Here is a 14,662-nt window from a genome sequence, read left to right on the forward strand (position 1 = left end):
CTGGAAAGCTGCTTCAGGGGAACCGCGGTCACTGTGGGGAGACTTGGGGTCCCCGCCGAGGCAGCGTGGGGTGCTGGGGGCTTCAGATTTTAGGGAGGTGGCTGGCGGCTGCGGTGACCAGGGAAGACGTTGGGGGAAGCCAGGATTTGGAAAGAGCCTGGAAGGGCTGAGAAGTGTTTGGGAGGCGGGAGGTTTTAGCCGGGAAGGATGGCAGGGGACAGCAGGAGCAGAACAGGGGTACGAGGAGGCCCAGGGCAGCTCGGACAGGAGCCCGGGGCTGAGGGTGGCCAGATGGTGAGAGGCAAGCTTGGAAGGATGGCTGAGCTACACATGGGGGACCCTAGTCTTCCCTGGTGGCTGCTGCAGACGTCTGTGCACAGGCTGGCTTGCCCTTCTCCTGGGGCACCCAAGGTGATGTTCCTGGCCTTCCCTCTCCTGTTTGACCAGCCTCCTCTGGCTTGGTCCTCTTTCCACAGTCCTGGGCTTTGTCCTGGCCCGGTAGGCTGGAGACTGCCAGGAGAAGACCCCAAGGACAGACTGTTGGTGTGAGCTTCCCTCCTCCACGTGCTTCCCAGGGGAGCCCCGAGCCTCGGCTGAGACCCCTCCTGGCCCCCAGCTTCCGGGGAGCGGCTCTTTGTCGTCTGTTCCCGGCTGTGCCTGTGTCCCGTCCCCCTCACCCTCGGGACCAGATTGTCAGGCTCAGGGAGTTTTAAGCTCTTAATTCTCTTTTCTTGCCTGCTTCTGACGCCCTGGTTTAAATCTTTTTTTTTGAGAGATAATGACCTCATTTTTCTGGTTCTGCCTCACGGACCGCCATTAGAGAGAGAATCCGGAATCCCGCCGACCTCAGAGGCTCCACACCTCCTCCAGCTGCCCTGAGCTGAGACCTTAATCCTTTCTTGTTCCCCTCCAGTGACGGGAGACTCATTGAGGACAATGCTAGCTAGAAAATTCTTCCTAGATTAAATCAAAACCGAACTGTCTGTGTCTTCCATTTATGGCCACCAGTTTTATCCTTTGGGACCACAGATTGAGTCTCTTTCCTCTTTCTCATGATGGGCTTTTGTATGTCACAACAGAAAGAATAATTGCCTTCCTAGGAGCACCTACTGTGTGCCAGGTGCTCGACTCGCTTTATCTCTAATGCCCACAAGGACCCTGACTGGTGGGTCCCAGTGACCCTGGTACCCAGTGATGGGTACCAGTGGCCATGTGCTGATCCTCCCAGCATCCCTTCCCTCCCACCCTACCCAGCAGCCCTGCCTCCCAAGGGAGATCTGTGGGTGCCAGGGGAGCTGACTCCGTGTCCTGGCTCCAGGGGGCGGAGCAGGTGACCTGGGCCAGGCCAATCAGCACCCGCCCTTCCCTTGGCAGCACTGATTGGCTCAGGGGTGGGCACGTGACCTGAGTTGGTCCAATCAGAGAGAGGGACTCTCAGGACTTCTTCCTCTGGGAACCAGCAAGACTACAGATGCAGGAGCTGAGGGTGGCTCTCGTGGGACCACAAGCAAGTCAGCTTCAGAGGAGAGCTGGACCTGGCAGGAGGCAAAGTGGAAGGGTGGGACACCTGGGTCCTCGGAGCCTTTCTGAGCGGATGGCTCTTGCCTGCAGGCAGCCTGACCTCTGACGTCTTCCGTTTCACAAGGCCAGTAATATCCACTGTTGCTTCAGATAGTTCGAGCTGGGTCTTCTGCCACTCGCAACCCCAAATGCATCCTTATCCTACTGAAGAGGCTGCTGAAGCTCAGAGATGTTCTGGAGCTCAGAGAAAGGAAAGGGAGGTGGAGGGAAGGAGGGAGAGAGACTGAGAGGAAGAGAGAAAGGGAGGGAGGAGGAGAGATAGAGAGATGGAGAGACTGAGAGAAGGAGAGACAGAGATTGTCCAGCTGTGTGACTTGGGGTGAGATAATGTACCTCTCTGAATTGCTGTTTCCTTATAAAAAGGGGTGATGGTCATGGTCCTGGCCCACAGGGCTGCCTGGGGATCACACGGGACGCCCCACGTGAAGCACTCAGCAGGAAGCCGGGCGCAGAGCGAGTACTCGGCAATGTCAGCTACAATCATTGTAAGGAATTGAACTTCGTCCTAAGAGACGAACTTGGAGGGCTTTTGAAGAGAGGAAACCAGCAGTGTGGGTCTGAGAGAGGACGCAGGGAGACCCCTCGACTGTCGGCCACCAGGTCCAGGTGAGAGAGGATGGTGGCCTGGCCCGGTGGCAGCCGTGGAGATGGGGCAGCAGCATCAATACTCTCTGGTGACAGACTGGCCCTGGAGTGAGGACGGGGACCCTGGTTTGGGTGGTGGCTGGCTGGGACAGCTGTCGGCTGGGTGGGTGTGGACCACCTAAGAGTCAGACGGGACCACCAGTTCATTCACACCACCCTCGAGCCTCTGTGCAGCCCTGGGCCCGGCCTCGTGTGGGGCTGAGCCACTTTATAAAGGTCTCCCGGGGTGGGCCCAGGAGCCCTGGATGCGGGGGGCTGGCAGGAGCTTGTAGACACGCCGGGAATTCAGGGCCAAGTGGGTGATTCCCAGCCCGCCTCTCTCCACCAGCAGGAGCATCGTCTCCTCCGACTCTCTGGGAACTGGGGATGAGGCTGAATCTCCACGGGCCTCAGATCTCCCGCCAGGCCCCCTGAGGAGGCCCTCGGACCTGCCACCGTCCCCTTCTGCAGGGCAGCGGGAGGTGCAGGGCTTTCCATGCATCGAGGCGTGGGCCCATCTGCTTCCAGTTAGCAGCTCCGGGGGAGCCTAATTGGCAGATCAAACCCTTCGATGTTCCGTGTTAGGTAAGTAGTTAGAGCAGCCCCCGCGGAGGCTGACACTTTTGGACGGAGCCCAAGCCCTCCGTCGGACCACCTCGGGCCTGGGGCGCTAATGGGAACCAGACCTCGCGCCGGAAGGGGGAGGATAGTCACAGGTGTCAAAAAGCTTTGAATCGCCGGGCAGATGCGGCTCTGGCCCCGCCCTCCGGCCGGGGTGGGCGCGGGGCCCCTGAAACTCAAGCCTGAACGTTGAGGAGGAGGGAAGAGCTCCCGGAGGGCGGTTTCCTCTGAGACATCCATCCGAGAGCTGGCGGGTCCGGCAGAGATGGACATAGCGGGAAGCTACCGGGCTCCGAGCGGAGAGACCTCAGTTTTTGCTTCCTGGAGGCCCTGCTGTGGGTGGCACGCCGTGAAGGGCTGGCTTTCACTGTGTGACTTTGGGCTGGTGGCTTTACCTCTCAGAGGCTCAGCTTCCACATCTGTAAAATAGGAACAACCCTTGTCCATCACTCAAGGTGCACAGATTCGCTTCAGACCCCAGCTGTGCTGGTTACTGCCTTGGGCGTGATACCCAACCTGTCAGAGCTTTTCTAACGTCATCTGTGAAGCAGGTGACTGACAGGAACCATCCCCTTGGGGCTGCTGTGAGGGTTAAATACACGGAAAGTACTCAGAACTGTGACCGGCCCAGAGTCAACGCTGTGTGAATGCCAGCATGTGTATTGGTCAGCGTTTGATAGGTTATGCTACGTGACAAACATCCCCCAAATGCCAGTGGTTTACAGAGCGAAGATGAATTCCTTTCTTGTGTCACAAGGTGGCCGTGGGCTGCCTGCAACTCTTCCCCATGTGTCTTCTTTCCAGGATCCAGCAGAGCGAACAGAGAGATGGCAAAATCTTTTAAAGCTTCTGTGTGGGGTGGCACACGTCACTTCTTTTTCAGGTGGCATACGTCACTCGTGCTCCCATTTCATTGGCCAAAGTGCATCACGTGACCCAGCCTGATGTTGATGGGATGGGAAAGTAAATCCTGTCACCTGGAAGGGCAGTGAATGTGCAGAGGACAATGCGATCGACCACATGTGACTGATTAACGAGGGGCCAAGGAGACGTGGGGGGTCGTTACCCAGATGTTCTGTGCTCAGTTTGCTTTGAACTGTGGCAACATGGTGAGGTTTTCAAACTTTGTCGCTAATGTCCCTCCCCTCTGTTTCTGGGGCTCTCGCTCGGTCTGTCCCGTCCCTCCTGCTGTAGGCAAAGGCCTCAGACGACACTTCCCCAAAGGTGAAAGTCTGGGTCTCTCCGGGAGGAGGGCTCTGAGCTCAGCACGCAGCTGGTGGTGGTGTCTCAGGGGCCAGCCAGAAGGGGGACAGTCTTGCCAAGGAGGCCTTCCCAGTCCCAGCAGGGAGTCCACCCTAGGAGCATGGATCAGCCTGGTTACCCCCCACGCCCGGCCTCAGAGCTGAGCCGTCAGCGACGTGAGGGTCTTACGGAAGGTCACCCCCTTAACTTTGCTTTGGACCATGAGCCGCCTGTCCCAACCAGAGACGGTCAAGACCAGCCTTTCGGGGGACCTCTGATCACGGCCTGTTCTGTGGCTCCTTTCTCAGTGCCCTGGAAGCGTAGGCTCCTGGGGACGCGGCAGGCTGGCCGTCCCGTGGGTTCCGGACGGCACTGGTCTCAGTCCCTTCTCCCAGCCCCGGTGGCTCCCGCCTAATCGTGGTACCCGGCAGGTTCCTTGAACACAAGTCACGAGCCCCCAGCAGCAGGTTTGTCTCCGGGCCCAGGGAGGGTCTCGTTCACGGCTTTCTCGTGTTGGTAAACTGAAGGTGTTTTAGGAAGATAAACAGCGACGACAGCAGGTGCCATTTATGAGCGTTTCCTGTGAGCCGGGCCCCGTGTGTAGCATTTTACACACGTCGTCCCATTTGATGCTCACAGCCACCCACTCGGGCGCTGTCGTCACCCCCATTTCACAGATGGGAGAACCGAGGCTTGGGGGCGGCCGGGTCGTTCATTTGGTCATGGATGGAGTCGGGACTGGGACCCAGGTCTGTCGGACTTGCAAGTAAAAATGGAAGCGACCCTTCTAGTCATTAGGAAGGGGATCACCTGGTGGTGGCCTTCGTCACTATGCCGCGATAACGTGTCACGTGACAGCAGTCCCAACAACAAGGGCCGCCATTGAGGAGGCAGCTGTGGATTCACAGGGTGGGGAGGCGCGAAGAAGGCAAAGCTCGTGTTGATGCATTTTGTTCCTCTCATACAGATGCCGTTTTGTTTAACCCTTTGGCAACCTTGCGACATATACACAATTATATATTTTCAACTACATATTTTCTGAAGAGGAAATTGAGGCCCCAAAAAGGTGTAGTGAGTTGTCCAAGGCCTTAGACCAAGTGCGTGGCAAAGCCGGGATTGAACCTGGAGTGGAACTTGGTGACGTGGACACAGTGGTCGTCCTGTTGGCAGGATAGTGATATAGGTGGTGGCTTCTCTATTAGGGCAAAGGAGAGTAGGCAATAACAGACTCCTGAAGTGCTTAAACATGGCAGAAGTTGCTTCTCTGTCATGTAAGAGCTGGGCATATACAGTCGAGAACTGGTGGGCAACTCTGCCTGAAGCACCTAACTCTGGACCTAACGTGGCTGCTCCAGCTCCCACCCTCACATCTGCATCCCAGCCAGTGAGAAAGAGAATAGAAAGGAGAGTACATGCCCATTCCTTTTCAGACACACCCTGGAAGTGACAGACATAATTTCCTCTCACATGTCATTGGCCAGAATTTGACCATCTGGTTACACCTGCCTACAAGGGAAGGTGGGAAGGCGATATTTAGTGGACGCGTGTTGTGGACACTGTAAGGCATCACCCAGATCTCCCTTTAGGTCTGAAGGACTTCTTCTCCCAGCTGCTGGGAGGGCTCTGGCTGAAGGTCCTCAGGCTTCTCCAGAAATGGCTCTCGGCCTGAGGGAGCTGTCTTACCCAAGGACATGCCCCCATCCAGTGGGGCAGCTCATTGACTGGAAGCTGCGGGATGTCAAGGCCCTACCTCTTAGGCACAAAACAGGACAAGTGCGAGGAGCCATCCAACCTCCAGGGGTTCTTGTGGGGTCGGCCGGAGCCCTTGTTGAGACGGCGTTGCAGCCCAGCTTCTCCCTCCGCCCAGTCCCGCTTCTCCCCCTCCCCTCCCGCAGGTGTTGGCTCTGGGGGCGCCCCCCAGTAAACCTGCCCGTGAATCTCCATCTCGGGGTCTGCTTCCCGGGAACTCAGCCTGCAACGGCATCCACCAAATGCACAAGGAGTTCCGTCATTAAAGGAAGAAGGGAGAGGGTGCCTGATGGACAGCAGAAGCCTGCTTCAGGCACGGTGGGATCATGGCGGGATAACTGTGGGGATGTGAGGTGTTGACAGCTCTGGTGTCGGTGTGTGAGGCTGGTTGTCCTGGTGATGGGGGTCATGGCCATGATAGAGAGTGGGAAGCCATGATGGTGCGATGTTGATATTCACTCACCAGGGTAGGCTTGCCTGCCTGCCGGACCCCAGCTCTGAGAAGCTGCCTGCTGCTGGCCTTCACCTCATGGTAACACTCCTGTAGGGGCTGTTTTCTTCCTTTCTCGAACATTCCATGTGGACAGCTGTCAGCCTGCATTCTCCTTAGTCCCTCTCTCCTCTGGCCAGCCTGAAGCCTGCGCTGGGTGGGGTCTGTCTACTGCTTCTGACCTCCAGGCCCAGTTCAGGGCCATGCAGTCCACCCAGCCTCACTTCCCTGCTGACTAACAGCTGTTGGGCCTCCCTGGAGGTTGAGAGCCAGTCCACTCTCGCTCTCTTCAGCTGGGCTTCCGGGTTCAGTGTCAGCTGCAGGGGGTCCCCTTGGCTCCCTTGTGCAACCCAACCTAGATGGGCTGAGTGATGGTGGTGGCAAGGGTGGTGAGGTGTGGATAGTGGTGATGGTGAAGACGAGGAAGATGATGGTGCTGATGGTGCTGGCGGAGAGGCTGGTGGTGAGGATGATTATCAAGATGGCATTTATGCTGGGGGTGAAGGTGGTGGTGGTGGTAATGACACTGCTGGCAGTGTTTGAGTTAGTGGTGCTGCTATTGGTGGTGATGGTGTTGGTGGTGATGGTGGTGATTGAGGTGGTGATGATGGTGTTGGTGTTGATGTTGGTGATGGTGGTGGTAATGGTGATGATGGTGTTGGCTGTGATGGTGATGATAGTGTTGTTGGTGATAGCGTTAACTGTACTGGTGATGGTGATGATGGCAGTGCTGGTGGTGATTGTGATGGTGTTGGTGATGAAGTGGTGATGGTGATGGTGGTGATGGTGGTGGTGATGATGGTGGTGGTGATGGTATTGGTTATGATGGTGGTGATGTTGGTGGTTGTGATGGTGGTGGTGGTGATGATGGTGGTGGTGATGGTATTGGTTATGATGGTGGTGATGTTGGTGGTTGTGATGGTGGTGGTGGTGATGGTGGTGGTGGTGATGGTATTGGTTATGATGGTGGTGATGTTGGTGGTTGTGATGGTGGTGGTGGTGGTGATGGTGATGATGATGGTATTGGTTGTGATGGTGGTGGTGGTGGTGATAGTGATGGTGGTGGTGGTGATAGTGATGGTGTTGGTTGTGATGGTGATGGTGATGGTGGTGATGGTGGTATTGGCTGTGATGGTGATGGTGATGGTGGTGATGGTGGTATTGGTTGTGATGGTGGTGGTGGTGATGGTGATGGTATTGGTTGTGATGCTGGTTGTGATGGTGATGATGGTGGTGGTCGCAGGGAGGAGGATATTAATGCTGATCCTTTTCTTTCTGGCTGAATGCCTTCATTAAGCCTCTGATTTAGAGGTCAAAGGCCAAGGTCACTTCCTTTGTCCTCTCTTATACCAGCACGGTGTAGACCTTGTCAGATCTGAGTCATCAGGGGATCCATCCAGATTCTGGCTGGAGTGGAGCAGACCACAGGGTGGAGTGGAGCAGGGAGGAAGTGGGTGGACAAGGCTGTGTTCCTTCCCTGCCCCTCGCCATAACCCCCTTCTCAAGAAAAGGGTGGGTGGGGCTGACCGTCCCCCTGACACTCTGTCGCCACAGTCCTGAGGGCAGGCCTTGGGCTGACGGAATGAGAGAGACAGAGAGAGCACTGGATTGGGAGCCAGGAGACCGTGCCCTGGTTCTGGCCCCGTGAGTGACATGACAAGTCCTTTTGCTGCTCTGTGCCTCGGTTTCCCCACTTGCATAATGAGGGGGTTAGACAAGAGCTGAGGGTTAAGCTGTTTCTCACAGTGGCTTGAGGACTGCTTCCGGGGCAGCATGGAGGCAGGAGGTCCACACCGGGCTCCCTTCATCACCCTGCCGAGGCCTGCCATCAGCCAGCCCGGCCCCTCTGCCCCGTGTGTGGTGGGCTCACCTGGGGACCATGTGCGAGGGAGTGAAGGGTCTGTTGTAGCTGGTCCTTTACAGCTGAGGGGGGTGTGAACATGTGTGTGTGTGTGCACACCTTCAACACAGGTCACAAACACCCCTCCCCCAGCCTGCCCCCTTTAGCCGTCCCTCGCTCCTCTCACCCCTGGATTTCCAGGCAGCCCCTCACGGTCTCCCAGCTCCTGCCCCCTCTATAGTCTGTTAGCCACAGTGTCCCAGGTGCCCTTTGAAACCTGCATCAGACCTTGCCACTTCCCTGCTCAAAATGGCTCCCCCCTCCATCGGCGCGAAAGCCGGAGTCCTGACTGGGGGTCCCCTAGGCCTCCCTGATGCCCCTGGGCCTCCTTGACCTCACCTCCTCTTGCTCTCCCCGCTGCTTGCTCGGCTCCAGCCACACTGGCCTCCTCTCTGTTTCTTGAACATGTTAACCATGCACGGTCCAATCTCAGGGCCTTTGCACAGGCTGTTTCCTCGGCCTGGAGGGCACATCCACATGGCTGGTTCCCTCACCTCCATCAGGTCTCTGCTCAAACATTCCCTCCTCTCTTACACCTCCCTGAGCCTCCTTCCATTTATAGTCACGCCCCACCCCCTCCTACATACTCTCTATCCCCTCTCCTCCTCCTCGCTCTGTTTTTCCCCACAGCCCATGGCACAATCTGGCAGGGTGTGTTTTTGCTAATTCATCTGTTTACCTGTCTCCCCAGTAGAAGAGAGTTCTGTCTGTTTCATCTCTGCTGTGTCTCAGCCCTTGAGACAGAGCTTGGCATACAGTAGGTGCTCAATAAGTGCTTGTCGATGAACTTCCGTGGGTTTTCACACCCGTTTGCAGTGGGGCACCAACACTGCTGAACACATTCCAGGACGCGAACACTGCCCCGCCCGCGTCGGCAGTGCGGGCAACGAGAGGGGCTCGGGCTCGGGGCCAGTATCCCAAGGGCGAGTCCCGGTGCAGCCGCTGGAGACGGTGTGACGTCGGGTCTGTTGCTGCACCTCCGGAGTTTGCTCCCCTCCCCTGAGTGGGGCAAGAGGAGCCCTTCCTGCGGGGAGAGGCCCAGGTTCCTTAATACGCAGTCGCTGCTGATCAGATCACTGCTGTTAGGAAGCCCTCGACCTCGAGGGGTCGGTGACATCTACGACTGCGTAGCAGGCAGGCAGAGGTGGGGGTGGCCAAGGGCTGGGCTTAGGAACCTGGCAGAAGCCACCTTGTCCCCAGGCTGCCGGCACTTTCAGGCTCCGCGAAGCCCCTGGTTCTAGGAGGGAGGCCCGCCCGACCCTTTTAGGGCCTAACTCAGCCACGCCCACCAGGAATGTGAAAAGAGCCCCCGTCCCCAGAAGGGTCATGCGGCACCAAGGGGATGAAGGAGCCAGGCACGGGCAGTGCGGGACCCTGCTGGGGCTCCGAGGACCTGGACCGGTTCTTAGCTGATCGTCGGCTCCTGTGACCTCGGGGGTCACTCCTGGGCCTCCGTCTCCCCGTCTGTAAAATGGAGGATCAGGTCGTCTCCACTCTCAGGCTGCTTCGTCCTGCACTCAGCGGCGGTCCAGCCCAGCGAGACTGGAGCACGGTGCCGACCCAGCCGGGCCGCCTTCCCGTCGGTGTGGCCCGGCCTTCCTTCCAGCCTTCATCCTTTGGGGTTTCTTGCCTGCGCCTCCCCCTCCGCGGCCTCTGTCACAAGGTGTCAAGTGGGTGCACATCCGTGTGGGTGAGCATGACCGGTACCGTGAGCCTCGGGTCCAGGGCCGGGCCCGGTGTGTCTCCTATCGCTTCACCCCAGGCTGCCCGCCCCCCGGCGCCACCACACAGCTCCCCCAAGTGTCTCCTGCCCGTCAAACACACTCGTAAGATGAGAAGCGAAATGAGGAATTTGAGAAAACATTGCATTTGTGAAATCGCCACAGCCTTCTGGGACAGCCAGGGGATCCTGTCGCTCCCTGACTCTGGGCCTCAGTTTCCCCATCCATGAAAGGACAGTGGGCCCCATCTTGGGTACAGATCTTCCTGGGTGGTTCTGATGACGAGCCTCATTCTAGATCATGGTACTGGGGTGTCCCTGGGGCCCCAGCTTGTTCCCTGGATCATTCCCGTGGCCCTGGGCCTTCTGGAAAGCCAGTTGAGGGCCGCGGTGTCCTTGCTGAAGGGCACGTCCGCAAGCCGACAGCAGATGGTGCTGTTGACCCCACTCCTGCGCGAGGGGCGGCCCGGAGCTCCAGGGCCCTCAGCGCTCCGCGGGGCTTGGCGTCCCGTCTCCTCTGCACTCGAAGCCAGACTCTGCGCACACCCTCCGTGGCCCGTCACTTGTGCTGGGGAAAGGCCCCCGGGTGGGAGACACGGAAAGCGGGATGCACAGCTGCGCAGATACGTGCACACAGGGACAGAGGCGCACACAGGCTGTTAGCCTCCATCTGCGTGGGGCCACATGCCTGGCATGCGATTTTCAAGGGTTGTGTGTGCGCATCCGTGTAACCCACATGGCGTGGGGTCGGCCAGGCTGGGTGCGGAGGGAGTGGAGGGACCCAGCTGCGTGAATCCCTGTGGGTAAGCGTGGGTGCACACACACTTGTGTCTGTGGCCCGTGTGTGTGCATGTGCACACCTGAAGGGTGCAGCACACGGATGTGGGTGCACAAGTGTGTCTGCGTATGCACACACATGTGAACGGGTGTTGTAAGCACCCCCACACCACGTCCCTCTGGCTGTGCCTATGCAGCTGTGTGTGTGCCGATGTGTGTGTCTATGGCTATTCATACGTGTATCTGTGCCTGTGTGTGTGTGTGTGTGTGTGCATGCACACGTGTTTGGGTATGTGCACCTGCTTGTGTGCACATCACAAACTCCCTGCAGCCTCTGGGCTGGGCTGGTGGACAGGACGCAGAAGGAACCGGGAACGGTGTGAGGAGTAGGCAGGGTGTGGACAGACAGGCCGGGGAGAGGAGCTAACGACTTTGTTAGGTGAGTGAGGCTCAGGCTGCAGACCCGGTGTGCAGGCACTGGACCCGGATCAGGGGGACGCAGGTACCCCTTCCAGCTGGGAGGCAGCCATGTCACTGTGATTACGAATTTAATGAGTGTGCACTCTCTCCCAGGCCCTCACATCTGCTGTCTCACCTGACATCCCTGTATTGTCCTCCTTTTACAGATGGGGAAACTGAGGCTCAGGGAGGCAGAGCGTGTCTTGCCTGTGGTCAGACAGCCAGGAAGTGAGGGAGCTGGATCTTGAACAAAAGTCCGGCCCGGGGCCCTGTCCCTCAGCCACCTCCACCCCAGCAGGCCTGGCCAGCGGGCAGTTACGCCCACTGGTGAGAGCCGGCCCGAGGCTGGGGGTGGGGAGGGCAGGTGTCAGAGCCAGGGCCCCGAGGGAAGGGAGGCCCTGACTCCGGGGCTGAAAGGAGGCAACCGGGACTGCGGAAAAATCTGGCCTCAGAGCATCGGCCCTGCCCTCAGCGTGGGGTCCGCCTCTGAGGGCCTCGGTTTCCCCGTGTGCCGGGCCCTGACCTGGTGCAAGAAGCCTTGTTGGGCCCGCCCGCCCCCTTCATTCCACAAGTGTTCACAGCACAGCTGTGCGCTGGGCCTGGTTCTGGATGCTGGGACGTAGCAGTAACACTCGCTCCCCCACCCAGGAAACAGCTCAGGACACAAGGGAGACACTAAATAGAGAAGAAAGCACAGATGAGACCCCTTGAGACCCAGGTAGGTGCCAGGAGGAGGGACGTGCGGGGGCCGAGGGACAGGTGGCGGAGCCAGCAGGGCCTGGGGGTGTCCGCGAGGGTCTTGGTTCATTCTCAGCCCCCCGGGGACGCCACAGGAAGCTTTGCCAGGCAAGGACCCGATCTGAGTTGCCTTTTAAAGCGGCCAGGATGTGATCTGGAGAATTCCGCAGAAAGGGACTCCTGGGCGGCAGGGACCCTGTAAAACCCACCGTGTGTCACACGGGCGGCCTGGGCAGCTGGCGTTTGAACTTTGGATCCCAGAGCAAACCCTCCTCCTGGTCACGTCCTTCCCTCGGTCCGTGCGTCCTGTGACCCCCGGCTCTGTCCCTGAGCCGGAAATGCTCTTATGCCCCGAGTGTTTTCTTCGCCACTGTGGATCCTGGGAGCGAGGTCCCGGGTGGAGACCCTCCATCCTGGCATAGAGTTTGACTCCCAGCTCGTCTCTTATTGGCAAGATGACTTTGGTCAAGTTACCTCTCTGAAATCCTCAGTTTCCCCATCTGTAAAATGGGGATGGGGATGCGTCTTAGTGCATCAGACAGCGACGAGGATGAAATGGGATGGAGCGTGCAAAGGGCCGGTGCAGGGCCAGGAGTTGTTCCCTTAGTGACCTGGACGGCCCGCCGTGGGCCACTTAGCTCCAACCCGCAATTTCTCCTCCTGTGGGATCACACCCACTTTGAAGGTATAGCCGGAAATTCAGACGAGAGGTGGGAGAGTTCACGGCACAGAGCAGGCGCTGGGCATCATGATTTCGGGGTGCTGCCCCGGCTGGAGACAGGCACCGGCTCTGCAGAGAGGTGGCTTCTGGGGCAGGGGCACAGCCAGGAGGGCGTCGGGGTCAGCAGGAGGGCCCACAGGCCTCCTCCGCCTCCCTCGGGCTCCCACTCCGGCCCTCCCTCGAGCTGCCACCGTCACCCTCCACGTGCCCCGAGAGTCGGTGGGACTGATTCTCCCTGTGTGGTCGCTGAGTACCGCCATGACATTTCATCAGCCCCCATCGGCCCTTCCGGCCACTTCCTCTGGGCCTCGTGCTGGGCTGCCCATGCCCTCTTTTCTGGGACTGGGCCCTCTCTGTCCAAATCCCAGAAAGAACTACCCCTTGTCTCCTGCCTCCCACCACTACCCTCCTTCCTCTCCCTATGAGGCTGGTAGGGGTGCCTCAATTTCTGGTCACCTTCCCTTCCCCTGTGCCATCTTGTACCAGCCATATCATGTTCCCTTCAGCTCCCCTAAGAGGAGGTGCCTTTTCTACCTCAGCACCTTTGCACATGCTGCATCCTCCACCAGAACTCCTTCCCAGCAGCCTCAACATATTCTCCTTTTGCCTAGCTCACTCCCACTTGGCACTCAGGTCTCGACTTAATGTAACTTCCTCCATGAAGTCCTCTTGGATTTCCCAGGTTAGGTTATTCCATTCCACTCCTTTTTACCACCAGCCCGTTTCTTTGGTGCTCCATCCCTCCTGTAATGATTTATTTGACATCTGTCCCCCCCACTCCATTTCAGTAGGCCCTGTTTCTGTTTTGTTTACTCTGTATCCCTTTGGCTTACATGGTGGTGCTCAATAAATGCTGATTGTATTGAATGAATGATTGAATGGATGCTCACTGAATGCAGTTGTTCAAACAAAGGCCCTACCTTTTGGCCCTGAAAATTTCCCTCCCTACAATCCTGAGGAAAACAACTGGTCCTCTCAGGGCATCCTTTGCACAGTGAGGTGGGACGGCTGGGGAGGAAGGAGTGGTGCTGATGATGGGCACAGACGAGGCCAGGGCCCGGGTTACTCCTCCGTCCTTGGCTAATGTCGGCTGAGTTGAATCTAAAAACGATGATGGGGCTGGTGGTGATGTGGAGGTGACGCTGGGGAGGTTATTGGCGACAGGTCTTGGCAGCGATGGTTGTGGTGCTGACGATGGAGTAATCACAGTAATGACGCTGATGGTGGTTATTTATCTGGTGGTGGAAATGGGGGCAATTTTGCCTTGGTTTGTGGGTGATGGTATGAAGCGTCTTTAAGAAGATGGACCCCGGAGTCAGACAGCCTGGGTTCCACCTCGTCTCTATCGCTTCAGAGATTCAAGAAACCCTTCCGTGTCCCAGTTTCCTCATCTGTAAAACGGGGACAAGAAGAGGACCTATTCCTTAGGGGCGGGGCCCAGAGCAGGGCTGTTGCGAGGATCAAACGGGACGATGCGTGGAGAGCCCTCAGCGCGGTGTCCGGCCGGCTTGAGGTTTTGAGCAAACATGCGTGGAAGGACGTCATTACGGCGACGGCCTGTGGGGACAGCCGCAGGGCTGCTGCCGTTGCTGAGGAGGGCGACGGGAGCCTTTGAGACAAAGGCGATGCAGGTGGCAAGGTTCTGCCTTTCCTGCTTTGGGGGGAGTTGACGGTGGCAAAGGGATGGTGGTGATATCGACGGTGGTGATGGCGACAGAGGGGATCATGACTTGTTAATTCACTGTGTCAAACAGCCAGCACGTGTTTTGTGCCAACAAATTTCGGGGGGAAAATAAATATAACCCTTGACTTTCAAGAATCATCAGTAAAATAGCAACTATATCTACACACGGTCTAGAGGCAAGTGGCAGGTGACCCGCTGTCAGGCGCATGTTCTTTTCAGAGGAGATGCAGGGGCTGGAGGATCGGGGAGGCACCGGGGGAGGTGGCTCCGGGGCTGGACCCTCCAGGTGGCTGGGAAGGTGTGAGCACAGGGACGGGCTCAGAGGCTCGGAGAAGAGTGAGCAGCAGGCAGGGGAG

Source organism: Equus przewalskii, chromosome 2, assembly GCF_037783145.1.
Source record: "Equus przewalskii isolate Varuska chromosome 2, EquPr2, whole genome shotgun sequence".
Taxonomy (NCBI): domain Eukaryota; kingdom Metazoa; phylum Chordata; class Mammalia; order Perissodactyla; family Equidae; genus Equus; species Equus przewalskii.